Raw genomic sequence first — 10,971 nt, forward strand, 5'->3', positions numbered from 1 at the left:
AAATGATGCAAAGGTTGACTAGTCAACGGCGCTGGGCATATTCCAATGGTACTGCAGTGCATGTGCAAAGTTTTCAAGGATAAAATGGTTGGTATGCGTATAGTGTATTCATGACATGGGAATTTTTTGGATTATGAAGTTAATAATAACACTTTTTTTGGAATGGTAACGAAGGGGTGAAATGAAATTATATTTATCATTTAATTTCATCATATTTTATACTTAAATTTTTATTTTATTCTATTTTGTAAACTAAGCCGATCATTATGAGCATCTGCTTGTAATTTTTAGGTTAAGGAGTGTTGAGTGAAAAGGAAAAGACATGAAATGAAAAATATGCTATCTCATTTGTATAGTTCATCGGAAGCATATAAAGAAGAAAGAGTGCTAATATGAATAAGAAAGTCAAACCTTTTCTTTTTTTGGATATGTCAGGTTTCTTGAACTTACGCACCGAACTAATCTCACGCCTACGCCAGCAGTGTCCACAGCCAACATGTAAGAGGTAAATCCAAATGCGCACTACAAGTAGCAAGGCTTGAACCCAAAATCCATCGTTGTAAGCGGTCTTCTAAAAAACCTCCTTACCGCCCAGGGACAAGTCAAACCTTTTCTTCATTCAAGTTAAACTTGGCGGTGCATAGAAAAATTGCATTTCAAAATATAAAAATATTTGAATTAATTCTTCTAAGTCTAAATTTAATATTATGATTTATAGTTTGGAATCCATCAACCCAACCAAAGAGGCAGTAGCAAAATGGTGCTCCTGTTAAATTGATGGATACGACCTCTATTTTGATGTTTTAATCTCTAGGCGAGTTGTGGACCATTAGAGAAGGAATTAAGGATGCTTAGGCTAGAGGATGCGGCGATTTTTTAATAGTTTCTTATATTAAAGGTTTTGTGGAGGCTATCGGGAAGGGATCATGTCCAGACTGAAGTCTTTCCTTTAAATGTTAGACATAACTTATTATATATGGTAAAAAATTATTCCCATATATTTGAATAGGCTTAAATTTGATATTTGAATTTGCATTGCATTTGAACAAAATATAATAGGAAAGTTATATTAAAATTTATCCAAATCCATTCAAATTCAAATCCAATATCTGAAAATCATACTCTCAAACACATAAATTATGTATTTACCTTTGTTTTTTTGCTATTAAAAAATTGTTATAATGAGCTAGCACATTCACAACTCAGGTTGGAAGAAAGGCTTTTTGTATGAGGAGATTTATTAATGAATTTCAAGTTTTATACAATAAAAAAAAATTAAATAACTTTACCCTATTTTCTCTTCGGAGAGGAGATTTGAATAAGATTTAATATAAAATTATATTAAAATTTGTTCAAATTTATTCAAATTCAAAAATTCAACATGGCATTAAACTCAATATAATTTTACCAAAATAAAAAAAAAACAAAAAAACAAAAACCTGTGCTGATTAGAAGTTTGAACTCACCCATTATCAAATAAAGTGCAAGTTTGATCAACAGGCAAAATATATAAAAGTGAAGACTTACAGATCAATGGATTGGCTCGCTCAGAATAGCTTTACAAAGCATAAGCCCTTGCTTCCATCCAATTTTTAAGATGTCTCAAGTATTCTGATCACACCAATTAAACTGAAAGAAATATATTAAAATAATAATATAAAAAAAAAGAAAAAAAGAAAATGAACGATAACTCCAACAAAAACAAAAAACAAAAAAACAAAAAAAAATTAAAAAAAAAAAAAAAATGCAGCCATGCAAGACCTAACAAATGAACCAAACAATTGGTTGACAACTCCATCTTTGGATTCCCAAAAACCATTCAAATGTGTGTAATGTAATGAGGAACCAAACAAGTCATAATCATAGCAATAATTGTTTCGGATTTAGGTTTGCATAAGTTTAGCCAGAATTCAAGATAATTTTACATCATTTTATACAAATTCAAATTCAAAATCAATTCTGGATTCTCGAACTTAGGGTAAAAGTCTCTTTCGTTGTAAATTATCGTTCATTTCCAATTTCACAAATAATTACAACAAGTCTTCCTTATTTTTCTAAAAGACATTCTTTTTGTTTTTTTGTTTTTTTTTTCCTAAGTTTCCCATACAAATGTTTAAAAATAGGAAAATGAGTTGACATTATTGTAATTCCGTAAAATTTTGGAAATAAAAAATAAAAGGGCATGCTTAGTTATTGAAAATAGTCTAGCTTTCTATATTTTTCCAAAACATTATAGAAATGTCCACTTATTTTTTAATTTTCCAAGATTTGTACTAAAAGGGTGAAAAAAAAAATTCATCTTTAAATTTCTAAATAATTAAAAAATGGCATTTTAAAATTTTTCGAACATTATAAAATAAATAAAAATTTAAAGACAAAAATAATTTTTTTTCTATACACATTGAGAAAAAAATCAAAAAGAATATGACATTATTGTAATAATTTGAAATAATGCAGAATAGAGCCAAAATTTTGTATTGTTTTCCTATACTTTACAAAAATGTTACAAAATTGAAAAAATAGATTTTTTTCTATAATTATTGAAAAATTAAAACAGTTTGTCACAGCTAAACAAGCCCTAATATTTTCTACAACTGAACAGGGCTACTTTCACGGGCGAGTAGCAAAATATAAATTATTCCAGCAGTTCATTGGAGGATCTTCCGAAGAAAAAAAAAAAAACTCCAAAAGTAGTGGAAATGTACTATAATATGAAAAAACACAATTGAAGAACACTATAAGCACCTTAAGCTACTTGTAGCTATCAGGGTTTTGGCACAAAAATGTCCAACTACTGCAGTCAAAAGAGCATTAACTAGTGATAATGTTCAGAACTCGACACAAATATGTAATATGTATTATGTATACCAAATTCAGCTAAATAACGAGCATGGTTAAGCTAGTTAACAAATTTGAAACACTAAAATACAAAAGAACTAAAGGTTAAACAATGAACTTAAGGACATCATAACCCTCAAGCTTAGCACAAGCTCAACCCAAATTGAGCCAGCTTCAACCAACAAATGCTAAGCAGATTGCTTGCCACCCCAAGAACTTTAACTTTTTCCCCCCATTTAGGTGGTTCATTTGTATGGTGCAATTTTGGACCAAAAACAGAAAACATTTTTTGGGGGATGGGTAACACATGACCTAAGTGCAAACTGAAACATCATGAAGGTTTGCCATCATTGTTGATGCTGACCTAACAGGGCAGATTTTTTCACTTGCCGAAAAAAATAAGATTTTTCACATTCTGACATGAGGAGAAACAAAGAATAGCAAGTATAAAACAACAAACCTGTTTTCTTTACAGCTTTTCCCTCTGCATTCTCTTTGAAACATCCAGTATTGTCTTCTTCAAAGACCAAAGCATCAAGAGAGCTCGGTAATGACACACTCACACTTGTCTTCCAAGATCTTCACAGCTTCAGTAAACAGCACTTCATGAGGTAATGCTCCAGTTGATTAAATAGTAGCTAGAGAAAAAAAAAAAATAGTAATAAACATTGAAAACCCCATGTTTCCAACGTCATTTAGAAGTTGTAAAAGACTAGACTTGAAGAATGAACAAAGTGATATTATCACTATTTGAAGTGCCTAATCATAGATTCAGAAAACATAAACTAGGTTCCTCATTACATTATACCAGAACCAATCTTTGACGAGCATAAGAATTTGCACATGCCCTCGTTAAACCAAATCAGAAGCTACAGCTCCAACCAGAGAATGAGATGATGCTTAATATTGGGGAAGGAATGCACCTATTTTTCACGAAAAGGTTTATCAATGGGATAAAATCCAGTTTTTGGCATCTCTCTTAGCTTTTCTGCTGGTTACTCTTCAAGGGACCTGTTTTTCTCACATCCAGCATGATTGGCAGGCAGTTTCGATTGATTTCTATTTTTTTTATTCTTTTTTTTTGTAATTTTAAATTTTTTGGAGGACATCTCATCCTCGGCTTTGTATATTTTTTCTCTCTTGATGAAATTTCTATGTCTATCAATGTGTGTGCATGTGTGTGAATTTGGGTAGGCATCTTCACAATCATTTACTATGTTTGAATATTAACATGGAGAAAAGTCTAGTAGGGCGTTCTTTGAATGTCAAACCAGGTACCAGCAATGTGCAGTTAAAGAGCTTTTCAGAATAGTTGAAACCCCACACAAGATTTCTTTCTTTCTTCTTCTTCTTGTATTTTTTTTTATTTTTTATTTTTTTCTTCTTTCATTTTTGGGTTAAATGTATGCATTACGAGAGAAGTAAAAGTCAAAAGTTGGCTGAGATTCTAGCATGTGACCTGACTTCTTCAGCCATTGCTTATCAAAAGCTGCCCCTGGAGAAGAAGTTTATACAAAAGCAAATCTGCGACCCATTTGTTGAGAAAGTTGGAAGATAACTCAAATGAATATGCCTTTCAAGAGTAGTGCACTTTAAGAAAATGACTCGAGGCATTCTGAAGCCGCCTCAACTTGAGGCACTCAAGGAATGCCTTGCGTTTACTTTTTAAAACAACGGGTTAAACTCCCCATTGATATTGGAGGGTTGGGAGTTATTGATCTGCAGAATGAATATGGGACTGCAGGCCCAGTGATTATGGAGATTTATGCAGGAGAGCTAAAATATATGGACAAGCCTCAATGGTTGGGGAGTAAAAGAATACAAGAAACCATACAGGACAGGGCCATGGAAATTCATTATTAAGGGCTCGGTAAACGATTTTGGAGGAATAGTTTTTCCCTGTTGGAACTTGGAAGCAGCAAGCCAGCAACTCAGCATTCATCTCGCACTATCTCTGGTGTGGTAATACATCACTGAAACTCCAATATCCTTAGCTTTTTAAGCTATCCAAAGAGAGAATGCTGAAAATTTTAATGGGTTGGAATCTGATATTCAAAAGGAATTTCAGGGATACGGTGATCAATACCTAAACCTTTTCATATAAGAGAGGTAGAAGGAAGAGGACTTTAAGTAAATCTTACCATCTTCAGCCCCATAAAAAGGTACGGGATTAAGGAACTAAAAAAAGTTTCCTTGGAAGGCTGTTTGGAGGACTAAAGCACATGCTAAAGTCTCTTTCTTTGCTTGGGAAGCAATATGTAACAGAATGCTCACTCTGAATAACTTAAAGATGAGGGGAATCTGGTCGCCAACAGGCGTGGTCTCTGTAAAGAAGAAGATACAGATAGTCAACTTTTACTTCATTTCAAATGGATGAAAACTCTTGGGACCTTCATTTAGGTTGCTCTGGAATAATGGAATATGCACGGCCGCTACTGAAGAAATTGAAAATAAATTATCTGCTTAGCAAGGACCTTCATTTATGGGGTTTTTCCCCATATAATGGGGAAAAAAAGAAAAAACTAAAAGTTACCCCTACTAGACAACTAAAGACACATCAGCAATATCGAAGAGTTGTCGAAACAAGTTAGAATAGGTAATAAAAAAACACATAAAAATATTCAAGGAAATAATGCCTACGCTCTATTTATGTTAAAATATATATTAAAAAAAATCACATTTTTATAAACTGTAATTATATCAGAAACTCACGGTATCAGGGATATTAAATCAGAGTGGTGCATGACTTTCTCATATCCCCATACAAGGAAAAATGTGACTTTTGATTATTCAAATATAACTTCAGCTCAGATAGAGAAAGTATTAGGAGTCTCCAAAGGTAAAAAACTACTAAACCAAAGATGATGCATGCCTCAAACAGGTATCTTTTTTGTTTCTGTCTTCCAATCATATTGGTTCACCAGGGTAATGATTTCTTTGCAATGTGATTATCTCAATATGCACACTTTCTTTTCCTACTTAGTAGTCACAATCTAACATATGAATTTTGATCATTTAGGTTACGTTTAGCTCATGGAATGCTTATTCCTAGGAATATATTAGTCATAATAAATTAGTTGCAACTAGATATACAAAAATTTATGTTGTTAACATAAAGCAAATAACAAACTCTTAACTTTTTATGAATCCATAACAAGGAATAGATAAGGAATAACTATTCTCAAATTTCATCATGGGAATGTCTATTCCTTTCTTATTACATTTTGGATGAAATAGCAAGAAATATGTCTCTCTACTCCCGAACTTTATAGTATTCCATCTTATTTCAAGGAATAGCTATTCCACAAACCAAATGTAACCTTCGTTTTTTTTTTTTTTTAAAACAATGTGTGCATGAGATGAGCTGCCAATCACTACAATCCAATTAATACCACTCAGAGGTCATTGTCAATGTAATAACCAACATCATGACATGCACAAGGTTATACTTACATATGAGACGATTTTAACACATTGTAATGCCACATATCTTTCCATTCATCCCCCTGGATGCATTCCTAACAGAGTGTGCAAGCACATGGTCTCACTACAGTTGCCCTCTTCTTACCTGCTCAGCAGCAAACCCATTCATAAGGAAAATGTGAGCTCAAGTACCAGAATCTGTCCAGCACATACTATGTTGCAGAACAATAAGAAAACAAGTTTCCACCATCAGTTTCTCAATCCTAAACTTGTAGAGAGTGTGTTATCACAGGGAAATGAATAACGTTACCCTTGCCGATATCTTCAATGTCGAATACATTAACCGGACATTTCTCTTCTAGTTCTTCCGCCTTCTCATCTTCAATGTTTTGCAACGAAACAACCTATAAGGGATTTTTTTAAAGTTGCACACATTTCATTTTTCGAGAAGGGGGGGGGGGGGCACTAAAGTTTGTGTCAAATGTGCTCACTGGGAACTTAATTTCTTATTACCTCAGGAAGCATCATATGCCAAGCAGTGGCCACTGGAGACCACATCAAATGTGTTCTACCTGAACCTTAAACAGCATGACCTTCCAGATCAATTTCCTGCAAAAGAAGCAATATTTAATGATGTTTAACCATGGGGTAGATAATTTATGTAAATAACCAATAATACACACAAATATAAATAACAAATAATAAATTTGACAATATTTAAAAATTTTATTTAGAAGGTTGTTACAATTTTTTTCTTTTTTTGGCTTTAATTGGCAAATATAAGTGAATAAGTGATTTTAACCATCTTTATAATAGTACAGGATCGGTGTAACATTAGTTTTGTAATATACAAACATATGAATGAAAATATACTACTATGTGATACTGAAATCACTGGTTCGACCCATCGGTCTGACCGTCTGACTGACCCAATAGCTTCCTCAGGTTGGACACTGTCTGGTTTTTAAAACATGTGCAAATGCAAACTTTAATAAATACTAAATCATCAGACTATAATATTGACGCGAGAAATTTCAGCAGAAATAAGTAAAAGGACAGGAATTTGAATCTTCACAAAGGCACTGAAGTTGGGAAACAAAACAATGAGAGGAGAAACAGCCACAAACTTGTTCTTAAATAGTAACAAAATCATTCTGACAGCAAACTTTGAGTACAAAGATTTAGAATTTGAAGAGCCACACAACACAAGTATTAAGAGTCGTTTGGTATTACTGTCAAACATTACAAAACAAATACTAGAAATGAAAATTAAAAACCAGAAACAGAAAGTGAAAACTAGCAACTATCTGGTAAATATTCCCAAAACAATAAAAAATTAAAATTTTAATTGACTGCATGTCTATTTTGTCCTTGGATCAAATGACAACTAAAAAAATGTGATTACGATAATGAAAATGCAAGGTACCAATCAGAAAATATCATAATAAAAAGTAAAACTCATTATAATTATTTAACTTAATTATTATAGTTCTCAACTCAGTTTTTAGTGTTTCAAGAACACTCCTGTTATATGCAAAGGATGAAAATAATGAAAACTTTTCCTCATTTGTATAGACTATCCTGTTTGCACAACAAATCCATTTCTTCATTCTTTATTTCAGATGGGAAGGGATTTTCTCGTGATTTCCACTTTTGAAGGGCTCTCAATGATAGTGGGGTGTTGGAGATAGCTTCCTTACTAAGTTTGTTAGAAGGTTGTCTTCTTTCCAGGAGGTACTAAAATTTGTTGATTGTTGATTGTTGATTCTTCGGGAGAGTACTCCAGTAAGTCTTTGTTTCTTTTCTTTTAGCATTTAACCAATAAAAACTTGACCTTCCTGGTTCATACTTCTATTTGGAAGACTTAAGTCCAAGGCTTTTATTTGGTTGGCTGTTCATAATAGAGTGAACACTTAACAGTTAACACTAACAACCTGTCGCAGAGCAGGTCTTTTTAGCCCCTCTTTGGAGCGTCTTAAAAAATAAGTACTTAAAATGAAAAGTACTTAAATTAGGTACTTGTATCAATAAGTAGTGTTTGGTTTACATTTAAAAAAGTACTTATTTCAAAAAGTAATTTTCCAAACTACTTATTTTAGGAAAATAAGAATTTTTTGAAAAAAAAAACTACCTCCAATACAAGGATTCTTCGAAAAGCATTAGCAAAAGGGAAGGGTCGATACCAATCATGTCAAGCTCCATATCATACACTGTAAGTTGAATCACTTCAACTCTAAAATTCATGCAAAATAGGTCCAACAGTACACCACTGTCAACTCCCATTCACGCATATGCTCGAGTATTTTATAGTATCTGTCCTCAAAGGCACATCCCAAAATGTCACTGTGAGAGAGAGTGAGAGAGAGAGAGAGAGTCAAGGGACCTCAAAATGCACAAAATCTTGAACAAAGAGAATTTTTAGGAGGATTGAAGAAAGAGCATACTCGAACAAGAGCATCAACATTACAAAGAACACAAGTTCTTTGACGCTCAAGGTGTGAAAAGCAGAAACCCCAATCATGGTTGCTTTCTTCTGTAATATCAACTCCAATAACTACATAAAGAATTAGAAACTCTAATTTTAGCTTGACGCTCATGGGGCAGTAAAACATATTTTTTAAGTGGTTTATTTATAATAAAAATAAATTTTAATTCATTGCAATGCATTAAGGAATAAAACAACACTACTTCTCAACTAGATGATTATGGAAAGAATAATACTCAACCATGAAATAATATTAATTTTTGATTAAAAATTTTAAAAAATATCCCATGTTGTTTTTCTTTCTTGAAATTGTAGAAATGTCAATACATCCTTCCAGGCAAGGCATAGCCTAGGCAATGACAAGTGATCATGTCTGTGGGAAATTGTCAAAACTGTACCGCATATATTTAGGAAAGTAGTCTACTACACAGAAAAAATGAAGGAAAATTGTACCATTGAATCTTGAGTATTAAGGGGAAACATCAACCAGTTAAAACACATAGGTTACGTGTGGTTCGCAAAATTCCTATTCATAAGAATAGAGGTTGTTACAATGAAGAATTTGATAGTTTGTATTAAAAATATTTTATTATCTTAAATTAAATCCCAATCTAAATTTTTTTATGAATCCATAATAAGGAATGGGTAAGAAATAATTATTCCCATATTTCGCCATGGGAATGTCTATTCCTTTCATATTCCACACTGGATGTAGCAATAAGGAAAAACAAGGAATAACCATAACCTCTATTCACAAATTTCTCATTGTATTCCTAAGAACAGCTATTCCATGAACCAAAAATGTCACAATAGCGAAATTTTTTGAGATTACAGCTATTGCTCTCACAATATCTAAAATAACTTTAAATGCATTAAGAAAATCCATTATTCAATATTACTAGTCACATCAAAGAAGCTCAACTATGACCTTGAACACATCAACTACCGTCAACTACCGTGGCATTTGAATGAATATGTGCATGATTTTGTTGTGTATTAAAGGAATAACTGCTACAGAAGACGTTATTTGGGACATTTTATCAAACACTCAGCGGGACTGAATGAGAGACATGTCAGGGAAGAGAAGTGCACTAAGTGGGCTAACCAAGGAGCATGTGAAGCGAAAAATGAAAGCTGTAATGCATTCCTTGAGACACTGCATCAACCCACAAGTGGGGAATTAATTCATTAATTCCTTCCAAGTGTCGCCAAAATGAAACCTGACAAATTGGGTAACTAACCACTGATGATGTATTCCATTACGACAAAATCAGGAAAGGGAGAGAGACTTGGGGGGAGGGGGGGGGGGGGGGGAGCTAATCTACTCTCAAAGTTAGCCGATGATTCGAGACAAAGAGCATTGTCTCATATGTTTTCGCGTAAAATCATATTATAAACAAACAGCTCCGCCTTCAACACGAAAATCATACGCTCATGCACAATCATCCTATCTTTCCGCTTGTCACTTAAATTCAGTTTGCATAAATTTCATCGTAGAACAAAGAAAATTACGGAGAGGGAGAGAAACAGGCACGTACTGATAAAGCGGCCAGAATTTCTGCAACGCCAGAGCTTTGGCGGCGGGAACGACGGCTAGAGAATATGGCGGAGGAGGAACTTCTCAGCTCTGAAACTTTGCAGTGCCATAATGAGTGCCTGGACGTTGCTATTGCGAACTATTCTACGGCGTCGACGCCCGCACAGAGAGAGAGAGAGAGAGAGAGAGGGTGGCAGGAACAGAGAGAGAGAGAGAGAGAGAGACCGCGGAGCGAGTCCTCAAACCGCCAATCTTTTCTGGGCTAATGCCTGCCCATATTTTTGAGCTTTTTAGAGACTAAATTTCAATCAATTCGATTTGTAAAAATTTTGCAACTCAAATTTTGAGTCTACTATTAAATTAAGAGGTTAAAAAAATTCAGCGGACTTGCTAAATATAATTGTTGTTGATCTAAATTTTGGTTGCCAAAAAACCAAATGATTTGTCACTTACCTAAGTAAAAATTTTGCCCTCTCCAATTATAAAATTTCAAATTTTAACAAATTTAGACAACTCTCAATACAAAATTCAATACAAACCTACATTACATCTTAATAATTTATATATAACTTGTATATATTGAAAGTAATAAACGTCTAAACACATTGAAGTAAGAATCGTTTGCTCTTGAACACCAAAATTTTTTTAAAAAGAAAAATGAAAATAAAAAGGCAATTTGAACATTACA

The 10,971-nt window shown here is 33.3% G+C and overlaps 1 long non-coding RNA gene across 1 annotated transcript; it reads right to left on the minus strand.

Annotated features, from left to right (window-relative positions):
- Window positions 1-323: 323 nt before the first annotated feature.
- On the minus strand, window positions 324-10,532 carry LOC131167660 (uncharacterized). Its single transcript, XR_009140127.1, has 6 exons — window positions 10,285-10,532; window positions 6,775-6,870; window positions 6,572-6,665; window positions 6,292-6,406; window positions 3,299-3,425; window positions 324-1,629 (listed from the first exon to the last, which is right to left on the minus strand). It is a non-coding gene; the product is annotated as an uncharacterized LOC131167660 (long non-coding RNA).
- Window positions 10,533-10,971: the final 439 nt, after the last annotated feature.

The sequence above is a fragment of the Malania oleifera genome, chromosome 1, assembly GCF_029873635.1.
Source record: "Malania oleifera isolate guangnan ecotype guangnan chromosome 1, ASM2987363v1, whole genome shotgun sequence".
NCBI classification, from domain to species: Eukaryota; Viridiplantae; Streptophyta; class Magnoliopsida; order Santalales; family Ximeniaceae; genus Malania; species Malania oleifera.